We start from the raw sequence: 16,073 nt of genomic DNA, 5'->3' as shown, positions 1-16,073 counted from the left end.
TGAAAATGGTTGTGAGCTAGAGGCAAAAATGGTGAGTATGTTTAATGGTGACATACCATTTTTAGATCCAATTATGCAAATTCATCCTGGAATATTGTGAGTGAGGGTTGGGTGATCATTTTCCCCACTACCACCCACACACATACACACTCTGGGATTTATAGCAATTATGTCAATTGTCCTATTTATGGGACTTGACACGTTTAATGTAAGAAAGGGACAATGGATTCCATTACTTCTTATTACAATGCAGCATGGTGATGAATGGTATAATAGTGATGATAATTAAAATGTGTTGTGCATACTTAAACATGAGATTCAAGGTTTGAAAAACTGCCTATTATCCCAGCCCTTTTTCTCTATCTTGTCTTGCAAAGAAAGACTTAATATCTTCCTCTGCTTGTCTGCAATTACTTAGGCGGTTCAGAAGAACACTTATGTTACCTGGAGTTAGTTCCCCCTTTGTGCAATTCTTTCTTTCTCTTTGCTACTCTATGTGGGACCTCTGAGTGCCCTAAAAATCTCTATCTTTAGTTCTTGCTGCTGACAGTTCTTCAAGCAGAGGCCCCTGTGTTCTAGAATCTTCAAGTCATTAGACTTAAATTGTCAGAGAAACATTGAGGAATAATGTTAAGGGTCTGAAAGTTAATTTGCTTTCTTCTTATTTTAATATACCTGTTCTTGTTCTGTGACCAAGTCCTTTTCAATGTAAACCAACTGCCCTGAATTTTTGTAGAAACCAGAATAGACTGGGAAATCTGATGAATCACTCAAACTATGTCAACCCTCATCTCCTCCTTTACCAAATGAGGATGATGTTAACTGCCCTGATTTACACACAGACTATGGTAGAGACAAACAAATTAAGAATTTAATCTATGAAAATATAGGTAATGAAACATAAAATATTATACATATTATTATACAAGCTTCAGATGAAAGCATAAGGAGACATATCAATATGCTACTTAAGAGTCAACAAAGTTTTTTCACATAAAGTATTTTTTTGAACTTTACAACAGTAAATGTATCAAATTTTATACATTTTATAAAAGAGGAAATTTAAGTTTAATGAGCCCAAAGTCATCATGCTATTAAATGACTAATTTGCTATTGAGGTCTAGTACTTCTAAGCTTGGACAAAAGAGGTGGCCACAAATTCCTATTTCTCGTCTGGGCAAAAGAGATAAAGAAATAGGAACCTGAATGATTAAAGAATCATATCAAAAGAGGAATGGTACTGCAATAGTTAAAAGCAGAGTCAGACTTTAAGTTAGGCCTTCCTGTTACCTGGCATGATATCACTGATGCGGGCCTAGGGTCCTCCTATTCCTCTACATGACTATTTCCACCTTTTCTTTTCCATACCAGTCTCCAAAGCTCTCTGAATCCATGCTCAGTCTCTACCAATAATTTTGCATCTTTTTTCACTGAGAAAATGACAGCAATTAGAAGAGAATTTCCATAAGCTCCCACCTCCGTCAAGAATGTGTCCATATTCTCTGACCCCTCATCTAAATTAATATTTAAACCTTGACATTATTTCCCAGAGTCTCCTCTACTGTCTATACTCCTGTCTCAAGCCAACTCCTTCACTTGTCCACTAGTCCCCGTTCTTCCTCACTTTCTCAAGAACATGGTACTCAGAATCATTCCTTCCCTTTCTGTAACATCATTTCTTTTTCTTCTCTCCAATTCAGTCCTATCACCACACAAACAATCTTGGGTAAAACAACAGAAGAAGAAAGAAGAAAGAAGAAGAAGAAGAAGAAAAATCTCTTGATTCCTTAAACCATTTTCCTTTCTGCCCTATTCTTCTGTTTCCTTTTACTGCAAAACCCCATAAAAGTCTTATATATACCTTGTCTCTAATCCTTTTCTCCCAATATCTTTTGAAGTGTTCCAGTTACTCAGGACCACTAAAACTGCTCTTACTAAGGTCAGCAATGATACCGACATTGTGAAGTTCAACAGTCAATTCTCATGGAAGGGATTTTTGTCTGTTCTGTTCAATGCTATATTCCAAGCTGCTAGAAGAAGGTCTGGTAGAGGGACAGCGCTCACAAACACTTAGTTAATGAATAAATGTATATAAAGCAGACCTGGGTTTTAAACCAGATTACCCCACCTTCTTGTTTTATGCCATTGTGAGTCCCCTAATCCTCTCTAAGCCTTCATTTCATCATTGACCTCTCAGGAATATTACAAAGGGAAAATGAAATAATGAATGTATATTAGTCACAAGAAGAAAATGCTTTGTTGTTACACATCTGTTTCAAATGGTGCATTATTAATTATTTGTAGCAAGGCTGATTCATAAAGTGGGAGGTTCCTGAGGCTGTTTCAAATGCTTAAAAAGTTTGTTCTGAGGGTAGAACAACAAATTACGTAATAGTTTTATTGGTTTGTTTGCAGCTGGAATTTCTTGATGAGGCTGGGACCTCCCAAACATAACTGTTGAACATATTGAGCAAGCAAGCGTCTCCAAGGTAAGACAATGGGAAACTCACTGCATCATTATCTTGTGTGATTGCTAAATCTAGAAAAATAAAACACATTACCCATTAAGACTTCCTAAGGGTGCAATGTTGAAGAGAAGTGTGTAATTCATTTCAAATGGGTGATGACTGCTAACTGAGGTCTTGCTCATTTAACAGCCTAGAAAGTGTGTTCTGTCAGCAATCCATGTCATCAATGGATCTCAATGAAATTCCCTAGTCTTTAATTAGTGGAGCTGATGACCTTTCAGAGGTCAACTTGTGTAACCAATGCTCTTGACTGGCGGTGTTATTGTTTCTATAAAGGCAGCATAAAATATCAATGCTCAGTTTTGTCAAACCCTAGCTTGTTCACACTCTTCCTTACCAATATTTTCTTGTTGATTATTTCATAATGATACTAATGGGACTGATCTGTTTATTTAAATGATGGCTGCTGTCTTCTTTTGGGCTATTAGTGCCCAGAAGTGAAGTATACAGATGAATAAATAGTACACTAAATCTTAGAGGATGTGGGAAGTCTGGGGACCATCCTTTCTCTTAACATTTTTGACACCATCAGGAATGTCAAGGCAAGGAAGCTTAAATCAAAGCTATGTAAAGCCCCTACTTTGTTAGAAGCAGGTAAAAAATAAGCCAGTTTCTTTTATCAGCTCATCATACAAACATGTTCACATGCATACGCATGTACACTCAAAACATCAATGTACTCATATTGGATATTTTCTGCATGCAAGAATGTGCACATGTGCACACAGATACAGACAAATCAAAACATGTATGTGATACCCATTCACGAAGATAAACATGCTCACAAACAGCAAGTAAACCCTATACATTCACACCTGTGCATAGATACCCATAAAATAAACACAAACTCATACAGAAATGTGCACAGCTCACATCTACTATCCTCACATAGTTAAGCATGTGTGTGCAAAGACATTTACCTATAATAAGAAATAAAATACCAGTTTTATAACTATTTCACTACCAATTTCTAGTGGGATGGGTCCTTTGAAATGGACAGGTTTTTTTATTTTCTCTTCTAGGCACACTGTTAGATTTGGAATATGCAATGGTGGTAAGATTTCTTGTTAACATACCATTATATTTCTAGCCTATTGCCTCGCCTAAAGTAAATAATCAATAAATATTTGATGAGTGAGAGAGTGAATGGGTCGGTGAATAAATGAATGGATACAAGCAGGACAGAGTGAATTACTCTGCATAATAGAGGGCAAACTTCTGCAGTACCATGTTCAATGTGGGAGAAATGAGGTGAGGAGAGATGGGTGAAGAAGCAGCAAGCAAACAAGAGGAATAGCTTCAGAGCAAAGAGGGAATGCAAGTGTTGGCAAGATTCCCACGTAGCTATTAAAAGAATAAATCTGCTTTAATTGTGGGACCCACAACCATTGGACATTTCCTTTTCATGATATCATATTTAAAGATGTCACCAACCCTAATCTTTTCATCTATATTGTTTTGTAGGGAGAAAAAAAAAAGGCACTTATGGAATTCCCTTGATCCCCATGACCACATACATCATTTATCAGTTTCTGTGTCCAAAATGGCCCCTTCCCTTAGTGACTTTAAACAACAAGAGATTTCTTATTTCTCACAATTCCAAGAATTGGCTGGACTGCTTTCACCTGCTTTACTCATGAGTCATATGCAGTTGGGTTGGAAGGTCCAAGGTGGGTACACTGTGATGTCTCACAACTGGTGTAAGTCCTTGACCAGGGTTCATTGATTCTTTTCCTTTTAACCTCTCATTCTTTAGTGTGTTAGTCTAGCTTTCCTGCATGGTGACCTCAGAGAAACATTCTAAAAGTGCAAACACTACATCTGAAAGTGCCTCGAAGCCTAAACTCTGGAACCTGCCCAATTACCCATCTGTTATTTCCTATTAGTCAAGGTGTGTCACAAGGGTGGGGAAGGAGAGTCTATCTTCTGATAGAGGAGCTGCAAGGACTTTTTGACCCTTTCAAAGCCACATACCAAATTTACCTCATAATTATACTTCACTTCTGCCATCTGGGAATTCCTGAACCTCCTCAAGTGAGTTCCTGGCCATCCTCATGACAGGCACATGTTCCAAGGCCCACTGATAGAAGGGGTACATTGTGGCCCAGGAACACCTTCTCAGCCTTCTAACAAAGGATAGAAGTTTGACTGATTCTCTTTGCCTGGTATTGATCTGACAACCAAGAGATCCAGGTATACCTATTGTGAAAGGCGGTATTTTACATTGGGACAGGTGTCCATTAGAAACAGGACCAAAGCCATGAATTTATCATATGTGTGTCCACATGTGTGTGCGTGTGCATGTGTGCATGTGTTTTACCACCATTTGAAGTTACTCTATAAGAAAAATACAGAAATCACTTCACCTCACTTTAGATGCTCTTGTACATATTTGTTTTTACATATTTGTAATCAGAACATACATTTATTTTATGCTCTCATTCATTTAATTAGCATAACTTATTTCCCTTAATATTATGTATAAACATATATCTCCTTTGAACTTCCCTTGTGAAATATGTAAGCTGCTTGTAAGGTATTCCTAACATCCTGTGTACATTATTATTGCTATCTATGCACATCTGACTTCTCCTAATTCATCATCCGTGTTGCTTCTATCATCATTGCTATCATTATTGTCATCAGCATCATCGAGGGCATTCACTGAGCAGCCACCATTAACCATACACCATACACATTAAGGATATTATTTCCAACAATCACAAAATTCTAGAGAGATAGTTACTGTCCCCATATGTTTAATGAAGGAGAAAGCAAAGTCTCAGATAAATTTACCAACTTGCCCAAAGTTCTGTCACTAGCAGGTAATGGAGGAAAGATTTAGTTTCACAGCCCATATTATGATTATAAGCAGATGATAAGCAGATAGGATCCATCTTAGAATAATGTTCATATATTCCATTACAGTTAGCAGTGTCCATGCATGTAAGATGCACTAATACATACTTTAAGAAGAACATATTTTATACAGCATGTCCTGTATCTTGATATGGGCATGAATGCTAGGGGCTTCACTAATAAATTATGTGGTTACATTTTATTACTATATGATATCACATAATATAGTATATCATTACAATACACTTTGCTTGATCATTTCCCTACTGCTGAGACTGTCTTCTGCTTCCATATTTTAATCCTATTATGAACATACTGGCTTCAGTTCAGAGAGAAGAGAGCAGAGTAATTAAGAATCAAATGGGTTAAGTACAGTTGATTTGGGGGAAAGTCACTCCTCTATCCCAGTCCTTAACCTTTTTGATGTAAGATAGGAAGAATAATAGTATCAATCTCTTAGGGGGCTACAAGTACTGAACAAGAATTAATGCTAACTGAACAAAATTAAAAAAAAAAAAAGAATAAATGCTTAAAACAAATTTTACCTCTCCATCTCCCCTTGTCCTCCATGCTATTTGTTATGCTCCACAAATAAGTGAAACCATATGAGAATTGTGGAGAGGAGAAGGGAGTTGCGGGAAATTGGAAGGGGAGGTGAATCATAAGAGACTATGGACTCTGAAAAACAATCTGAGGGTTTTGAAGGGGTGGGGGGTGGGAGGTTAGGGGATCCAGTTGGTGGGTATTGGAAAGGGCACGGATTACATGGAGCACTGGGTGTGATACAAAATAATGAATACTGTTACGCTGAAAAAATAAAAAAATTAGAAAAAAATCAGCTGATAACTTAAAAAAAAAAAAACCAAAACAACAACAAATCTTACCAAACACCCAGTGTACACTAAGCCAGACTGCTGAGGGTAAGCAGAAAACAAACCACGCTCCTTGATCACATGGGTTTTACATTCTGGTGGAAGACACATGGGGTTAGCATAAAATATAAACACAATATCCAGTCAAAATAAGTCCTTGTGAGTAAAACTCTATGTTCTCTATTTTAGATTACTTCACATCTTCCTTATTCAGATTTTAGTTATAATGGAACTTCTCCAAGGAGGGTCATTTTAAAACCTCATTATCGGTCAAATTCCTTTTGATTTAGGTTCTCTCAAAAATACATATATTGTAGTATTATGTTTAACTTCTGTGATTATTTATTTCATTCATTTTTCTTCCTCCTCTAGAATGTATAACATATAAGGGCAGAATCCATGACTGTTCTGCTTATCTTTTATCTCTGGGCTTTGTGCTGTGCCTAACAGAATAGAATACACTAATAAGCATTTAGTGGGTAAACTAAGTTGATGGATGATGAAATGAATAAGGTCAGTTTTTCTTATGAGAATAAACTTCCCAATTTTTTCTCCTAGAACTCTTCTACTGCAAGACCCCATAAAACCCAATTCTTCAGATATTCACAATTCCCTTCATGAAACCCTAGCAACTAGGCAGAATCAAAGAGTGCCAAGAGAAGCATAGAAGAATCTAGAATATTATCTTAAGTTTCCGTTTAAATTCCAGTTAGCATAATATTAGTTTCAGGTATACAACACAATAATTTGACACTTCCATACATTACCCAGTGCTCATCACAAGTACTCTTCTTGATCCCCATCACCTATTTCCCCCATTGTCCTACCCAACTCCCCTCTGGTAACCATTGGTTTGTTTTTTGTAGTCAAGAGTCTGTTTCTGGGGCACCTGGGTGGCTCAGTTGGTTAAGCAACTGCCTTTGGCTCAGGTCATGGTCCCAGAGTCCCAAGATCGAGTCCCGCATCAGGCTCCCAGCTCCATGGGGAGTCTGCTTCTCCCTCTGACCTTCTCACCTCTCATGCTCTCTCTTACTGTCTCTCTCTCAAATAAATAAATAAAATCTTAAAAAAAAAAGAGTCTGTTTCTTGATTTGCCTCTCCCTCTCTCTTTTTTCCTCTCTGCTCATTTGTTTTGTTTCTTAAATTCCACCTATGAGTGATCATATGGTGTTTGTCTTTCTCTAACTGACTTACACCACTTAGCATAATACTCTGCAGCTCCATCCATCCTGTTGCAAATAGCAAGATTTCATTCCTTTTTGTGGCTGAATAATATTCCACTGGAGATATATATGTGTGTGTATATACACACACACTACATCTTCCTTACCCATTCATCAGTTGATAGACACTTGGGCTACTTTCATAATTTGGCTTGTAGATAATGCTGCTCTAAGCATCGGGGTGCATATATCCCTTTGAATTAGTAGTTTCATTTCCTTTGGGTAAACACCTAGTAGTGTGATTGCTGGATCATAGGATAGTTCTATTTTTAACTTTTTGAGTAACCTCCATACTGTTTTCCACAGTGAAGGAAATGATCAACAAAATTAAAAGGCAACCTAGAGAATGGGAGAAGGTATTTGCAAATAACATATCTGATAAAAAGACTAGTATCCAAAAAATATAAAGAACTTGTAAAACTCAATACCCAAAAAATGAGTAACACAATTAAATGGGAAGAAGACATGAAAAGACATTTCTCCAAAGAAGATATATGGATGGCCAACAGACACATGAAAGGATGCTCAACATCACTGATGATGGAAATACAAAACAAAAGTACAATGTTTTGTACCTCACGCCTGTCAGAATGGCTAAAATTGACAACACAAAAAACAGCTGGTATTGGCGGGGATGTGGAGAAAAGGGAACTCTCTAGCACTCTGATGAGAATGCAAACTGGTGCAGTCACTGTAAAATAGCATGAAGCTTCCTCAAAAAGTTAAAATTAGATTTTTAAGCAGCACCAGAAAGACTTGAACACATCTAAAGATGGTTTCACATCATCATTTGTTTCTCAATTAAACACATACAGAGATAGCTCTCTGCTGTCCTGAGAGGAAATTCATTAACACAGTAATGACTTATGATTTATTCGACGGCATTTAACTGACTCTGGTCCAGCAGCTGGAGATGCCTATCATAAAACTGGTCACTCACGTTAATGAAAAATGGATTCCTGACAATAGCCACATGCACGTTGACTTTGGATAGCAACGATATGTTTCAATCCCAGGGAGAAGATATATAGAGGTTGAGTGAGTGAGGAGAGAAAGAACTATTTAATTGGTATTGTAGTAAGAATGAATTTGGATTAAAATTCCCATCAGTGGGCTTTGTGGACTTGGGCTTGGGCAATCCAGCAGAAAGAAATGCTTTTATGTATGAATGTGTATATATAAATATGTGCCTCAGGGTTTCTATATGTATGGGGTCTAGGATATGTCCAGGTATATGAATATCATACATGTCCCCATGTACATGGATATATAGCTATGCATGTGTGTATGTATATGTATGTATCTGTGTAAATATGTTTAATTTATGCATGAACATATGGTGTGTGTAGATAAGTATGGCTATATTTTGATTTTTATCCTGTCTTTCATTCGAAGAGGAAGAAATCAGAGGAGCTCAGACAGGAAGACAATAGGTTTCCTATTCATAACCAGACAGTCCTTTGCCATTTTAAATGGTTTAGTTTATTTTCAAAAGCAAGCAAAAAATAAAGAGAAAAATTTAAATTTGATACTTTATCTCCTGCTGTCTGTGAACCTTCAAGAAAATCAAGTACATGATTTGAGAGAAATGTGCTGCCACTTAAATATGCCCACAACCCTGCTTCCTATCGCAACACACATTTGCAGAATAAAAAGCTCTTGAGCAACTTCCCTTTATATTATTGATTAGAGTATATTTTTTAATTAAAGGCCAATAAACATGCTGCCATGGGGGCTTTGGAAAATAAAACAAAACAGCATAGTCACTGAGATATAGAATGTTTAATCCCAGAAAATGGGGGACTCAGACCACTCCCTGCCCATCGTCCTGCTCAGCAGAATGCAAATCAGGATGTTTCCTAATCTAAGGCATTGCTCTTAATTTTACTTCTAGATGTATGTGCCTTTGCAGCTCCAGATGCATTTGCAAAATTAAAAGCATAATTTATCTCCAAAAAGCAATATTCCATCAGCCTAGTGACTTAGTCCTAAAGAAAAGCTGATTTCTACACAATGTTCATTCACTGTTCTCAGGAACAGCAGTGGGGTAATAATCTCCAATACCCAGTATGGGTTATGGAGATGTAAGTCAGTTCCTTTCCCTCCTCCAAACAAATATAGGTAAGCCAAACTAGACTTGCTTCTTCCCCTATGCTTCACCCCATATCATCAGTCAAATGGTTCAAAATATATGAACTTCCAGGAAAAACACTGAAGTCCCTGTGAGCAGAAGACCCCAAGGACTGGCATTTTTTCAGACACACCAGATAGTGCCCTCTTAGCTATCAGCTCCAAAATGTGGAAAGAACCAAAATGCCCTTCAACAGACGAATAGATAAGGAAGATGTGGTCCATATACACTATGGAGTATTATGCCTCCATCAGAAAGGACGAATACCCAACTTTTGTAGCAACATGGATGGGACTGGAAGAGATTATGCTGAGTGAAATAAGTCAAGCAGAGAGAGTCAATTATCATATGGTTTCACTTATTTGTGGAGCATAACAAATAGCATGGAGGACAAGGGGAGATGGAGAGGAGAAAGAAGTTGAGGGAAATTGGAAGGGGAGGTGAACCATGAGAGACTATGGACTCCGAAAAACAATCTGAGGGTTTTGAAGGGGCGGGGGGTGGGAGGTTGGGGGAACCAGGTAGTGGGTATTAGAGAGGGCACGGATTGCGTGGAACTCTGGGTGCGGTGCAAAAACAATAAAAACTGTTACACTGAAAAGAAAAAAAAAAATTAAAGAAATGCAAAAAAAAAAAATGGGAATGAGAAGACACAGATAGATTTTAATCTAAAGAGCATCAGAGAGGATCGATCTATGCTTAAACCAAATAGAGTTCTGTGGACTCTCAGGTATAGCCTAAAGTGATAAGCTGATAACAGAACATCCTAGGAAGAGGTGGGTACAAAGGCAAGACCAAAGGCGAGAGGAGAGGCTGTGAGACAGTCATTAGGTTGACACAGAAGATTCTGAGTTGATTATATTTCAGTTGACTGGGTCTCTTCTGAATCCTCCTCACCATCACTCCAGAAACCCAGCAGTATGTGAAGATGAACTGAATAAGGTTTCAGTCATTGAAGTAACATTAGGTATATTTACATGCATGTATTTCTTGCTTTATTTTAGTATTTTATAGTAATAAGAATTCTTAGCAATCACTGAAGGGAGGTATTTGTCCAAGGTCATAAAATGAGCTGAGAAACGTGGTGATTTGAAGGGGCACCTGCACCCAAATATTTATAGCAGCAGGGTCCACAACAGGCAAAATATGGAAATAGCCCAGATGTGCATCAACAGATGAATGGATAAAGAAGATATGGCATATATGTGTTTGTGTGGGTGCGCGTGTGCACACACACACACACACACACACACACACACACACAAATATTACTCAGCCATCAAAAAGAATGAAATCTTGCCATTTACAATGATGTGGATGGAACTAAAGGGTATTATGCTAACCGAAATAGGTCAGTCAGAGAAGACAAATATATGATTTTGCTCGTGAAATTTAAGAAACAAAACGGAGGGTCATAGGGGAAGGGAAGGAAAAATAAGACAAAAACCAGAGAAGGAGAGAAACTCTAAAAGATTCTTAACTCTAGGAAACAAACTGAGGGTTGCTAGAGGGGTGGTGGGTATTGGGATGGGGTAAGTGGGTGCTGGGCATGAGGGTGCACGTGGTGTAATGAGCCCTGGGTGTTATATGTAACTGATGAATCACTAAATCCCACCTCTGAAACTAATAATACACTATATGTTAATTAAATTGAATTGAAAAAAAAAATGAGCTGAGAAACAGCCAGGCTTGGAAAAAGATTAAGTGGATTCATGTCTAGTCACCCTCTCTTGTGTACTTCCTATTAAATAAGGAACCAATTTCATGGTGAGGGGTATGAATTAGAAGGGACAATAGGCAAGTGATTATGCACTTGGGAATTATGGATGAGGGCTGACCTATTTTTTTAACTCTAAAGTTTCTTAGGGCTGATACTTCAATAGCATCAGTTGAGAATCAGTTCAGATGAAAGTGATCACAGCTGTTGTCTTAGGATCATAGGATAATCTTCATTTAATATAAAAATAAGGCCCTTATTGATGTCAGTATGTTACTTTTAAAATTTAAAAAAAAAATTGATGCTGATTGAACACTCTCAGAGTTGAGGAACCAACTGGAAAACAAATGATTGAGATGATTTTAGGAGTTTGGGTTTTAAAAAAATTATTATTCACTTTAGTTGTTTTTGTTTTAAAGTTAATATAAGAATGTTTCTTTTCTTAGCACCATGTATATTTCCATATTTCCTAAAGGTTCTGAAAAATAATAGACAACCAGGGACAAAGATTTTCACTGCCAGCTGTTTATATGGGCAGCACAACTCCAATAACAAAGAGTACCTACCTTGACTTACTTGGGAAGAAGCACTTATACAATCTTAAGTTTCAGAAGGGATATCTTAGATGCACTGATCAGGTGAGTGCATGGAAGTCAATTACAGGCTATGCAAAGTGGGTATTTGTTCTCAAGACACATCATCTGAATACTACCTTCTCTCTCAAAACTTAAAAGCCCATGTTTGGTCTCTGTCCAAAGATATAATAGGAGTTATTTGTTTACTCATTGATCAAAATCAACACTGGACATTGAATTCCTGATTTCTTCCCTAATTTCCCTCAACTCACTCTAGTTCAGTATTTCAAAGGCAGGGCTTTTGTACACATGGGTTTCAGGGCTTCTACACCAAAAGACTAACCAAGCATAATGAGCCAGACTTGAAACTTGAATGAGACAGAGTGAACTGGCAGATTCTGTAAGTCAGCAGGGCTAGAAGTCATGTCCAAGAAGGTCATCCAAAAGAGAAAGAAAAGCAGGCTGACAAGGTCCAGAGTCAGTGAGATATAGCAGCAGGGAGATATGTTCAAGCAAGGATGCTGGTGGGGAACTCGGGCAGAGAGGGGGATTAAAAATCAGGTGACAAAGCAAGGTCAGTCTTGGCTGCAAATGTAAAATACAGGAGAGAATAGTATTTCACTTTGGCTGGGTGTCTTCCACCATTTAGGAGGGAAACCATGATCTAATGGGTGTGTGTGTGTGTGTGTGTGTGTGTGTGTGTGTGTGTATGTGTGTGACCGACAATGACTTTCAACTTAGGTGTTATGTGCTCCATGACCTTCAGTGAACAGGGTATATGCTCAGAAGTTCTGACCTAGGACCTATAAAGATAGACTTGTTAACAATGGGTGTTGAATGTGGAATTTCTTTCTTACTTTCCTTCTTTTTTTAAATTAACATATAATGTATTATTTGCTTCAGGGGTACAGGTCTATGAATCATCAGTCTTCTACAATTCACACCATTCACCATAGCATATACCCTCCCCAGTGTCTATCACACAGCCACCCTATCGCTTCCCTCCACCACCCAGAAACCCTCAGTTTGTTTCCTGAGATTAAGGTCTCTTATGGTTTGGCTCCCTGCCTGGTTCTATCTTGTTTCATTTTTCAGCCCCTACCACCTACAACCTCCTCTCACTGCCTGTCAAATTCCTCATACCAGAGAGATCATATGATCGTTGTCTTTCTCTGATTGACTTACTTCACTTAGCATAATACCTTCTAGTTCCATCCATGTCTTTGCAAATGGCAAGATTTTGTTTTTGTTTTGTTTTGCTTTGTTTTTTATGGTTGCATAGCTGAATGGGGAATTTCTGATATAATAGATAAGACAGTGAATGTTACTATGGTTAAAACTTTAGGCTCAGGAATATGGCTTCTCTGTCTTGTTCAAATCTCAGCATGGCCAGCTATTAATTATACAAATATAAGAGTATGATTTAGCCTTTATGGGGTTCAGTTCCTTTATAAATAAAATAAGGATCACAAAAGTCAGAGTAGGATCAATTGCTATAATAAATTCACAGCAGTTAAACACATAGTACAAGTTTTGTGGGGGGGGGGGTTTCCCTCTCATTTATACTGCACATCAAAATATGCTGTTTCTGTCATCTGACACTTTTCTTCCATATGGTGATTCGGCAATGCACAATGCACAATTCGGCATGGCCACACCACATGCTAGGACCTTGTGATCATTTGCTGAAAGGGAGGAAGAACATAAAGGAGATTATCCTTCTTCTGAAAGAACACATTCCATTCCATTGATAATAGCTAGACCTATGACTATACCTAGATATAAACGTGTGAGGGGAATATAAATTCTGATGAAATCATTGTTTCCAAGGGGTGGTTCTATTCTAGAGTAGGTTGAATAATGGCTTCCTAAAGATATCAAGCCCTAATCCCTGAAGCCTATCAATTTTATTCCATAAAGGCAAGACTTTGCACATCCTATTAAAAAAAGATTTGGACATGGGGAGTTTATCCTGGATTATCTACTAGACCCTAAAGAGACAGCAGATGGAGATTTGATATGAACATAGAAGGAGGTGGCAATATAATCAGGGGGAAGAAATTGGAGTGCTGTGACCACAAGTTCAAGAAATGCCAACTATGAGGGATAGGTCTAAGGGCAGCCCAATTCCTTCCCTATGTTCCCACTCAGAACTCTGTGCTCTGTATATGATATGCTGACAAGCTCAGAAGTTGCACTGCAGACATAGAGATCAGTGCATAGACCTTATGATCCCTTTCCCTCTGTATGGGGCAAATGTAAACTTTTCTTGGAACTGCTTAGCTATGCATGTATCAATAGCCCTCAGGCACAACCCCAGCTTCCTTTATTTCAGACTCCAGAGGGTGAGGGAGAGGGTCCTTCTCCTGCCACAGGAAGCAAAGTGAAGCCTGTGCTGCAGAATGCATCCACTCACCATGTGCAACTAACATATGGAAAGGGCTGGATCTTCTGTGCGCTCTCTCTCTTCCTGAGCCTGGTGTGCATCTTGTCTTTTTCCTGCAACCTCAAGTCATGCATTGGTCTTGTCCCTGGGTGGCCCTTACATGTCTTTTGACCTTGGCTGACTTCTGTCATAGCCTATCCAGCAACACAGCCTAACAACCTAGTGAAACACCAGATGCCACCAGAAGCTAAAAGAAGCAAGGAACAGATCCTTCCCTAGAGCCTCTGGAGCAAGCACAGCCCTGACAACACCTTGATTTCCATTCAGTGATACCGATTTCAGACTTCTGGCCTCTGGTACAGGGAGAAAATAAATTTCCCTCATCTTAAGTTTGTGACCAATTGTTGTAGCAGCTGCAGGAATCACATACATACTCTCCAAAAGAGAACACATTTGGTTGGACAGCCAGGTTACTTATGCCACAAAAGTGTTCATCTCTCTACTTCATAGGATTATGGCAGAATTAAATGAGAATTCATGTAAATAACTGAGGAAGGTAAAAATTCAATTTGCAGGTAATTTGTAAATATATTTGTGAAGTTTGAAACTGATTTAAATACAGGTAAGAGTGGCTCATCATATACTTATATGTATTTCTGTAAACGAGAGGAAGGGCAGAATTACAGTTCTTTAATTGGCCAATGCTCAGGAGAGCCTGTAGCATATGGGCACGCCATCAATAATGGCGGCAGGGCGTGGGGGGTGCACTGAGAATTGCTGATCTAAATGGAATATGTGCAATCAGTATAAATTAAGCCGCTGACTGGAAAAATGCTTTATGGGTTTTAAAGTGACATATTCCTTCCTCTTCCCCTTTATCCTCTTTTCTCCTCCTTTTTTTAGCCAATATATTATTAGTGACTCCATGAAGACATACACAGGTCATAGGGATAGCTGTTATTACCACTATGTTATCTTGGGAAGATGGGAAAAATGTACAGGCACTGCAGGAAGGGAGGGAATGATGTTAAAATTCCCTTCAGTCCCCTCTCTTCCTCATTTGTATTCCTAAAATAAGAAACTAAAGAATAAATTGCAAAAAATATCCTAAGGTGAGGATCTGTATTACGTATGTGTTCCACTTATCTCCTCTTATCTTTTTATACGTGGATACTCAAGACTTATTCAAATCAGAATGTCTGGGTGGCTCAGTCAGTTAAGTGGCTGCCTTTGGCTCAGGTCATGATCACAAGGTCTTGGGATCAAGTCCCTCATCGGGCTCCTTGCTCAACGGAGAGCCTGCTTCTCCCTTTGTCTGCTCTGCCTGCCACTATCCTCGCTTGTACTCTCTCTCAGAAAAATAAATGAAATCTTAAAAAAAAAAAAAAAAGACTTACTCAAATCATTAAATTTACTCTGCCATCAGAAACCCTCTGGGAATATGTGTGCGTGTGTGTGTGTGTGTGTGTGTGTGTGTGTGTGTGTGTGTATTTTTTAAATCAGACTAATTTTCTCTTGCAGTAGTGATGTGTGTATGTGATCAGTGACTGAAGTCTGTGATCTGTGACATTTAGCAAGGAGACTTCAAGTCTTGGAGCACAATGATGTTTAGCTTCTCCTTCCCTCTTTCATCTTCAAAGGATCTTCAGTTCTATCTAAATACAAATAACTATGTAATCTACCCAAATAAAATCTGTCCAATACAGAAATATATGATACACTAACCAGTAAATTATGTTTTAGCTAGAGATAATGAAAATGTTGGCTTATTTTTAAGTTTTG

The sequence above is a fragment of the Mustela nivalis genome, assembly GCF_964662115.1.
Source record: "Mustela nivalis genome assembly, chromosome: 13".
Taxonomy (NCBI): domain Eukaryota; kingdom Metazoa; phylum Chordata; class Mammalia; order Carnivora; family Mustelidae; genus Mustela; species Mustela nivalis.
The sequence above is the reverse complement of the archived record's forward strand: the minus strand, read 5'-3'. Positions refer to the sequence as shown.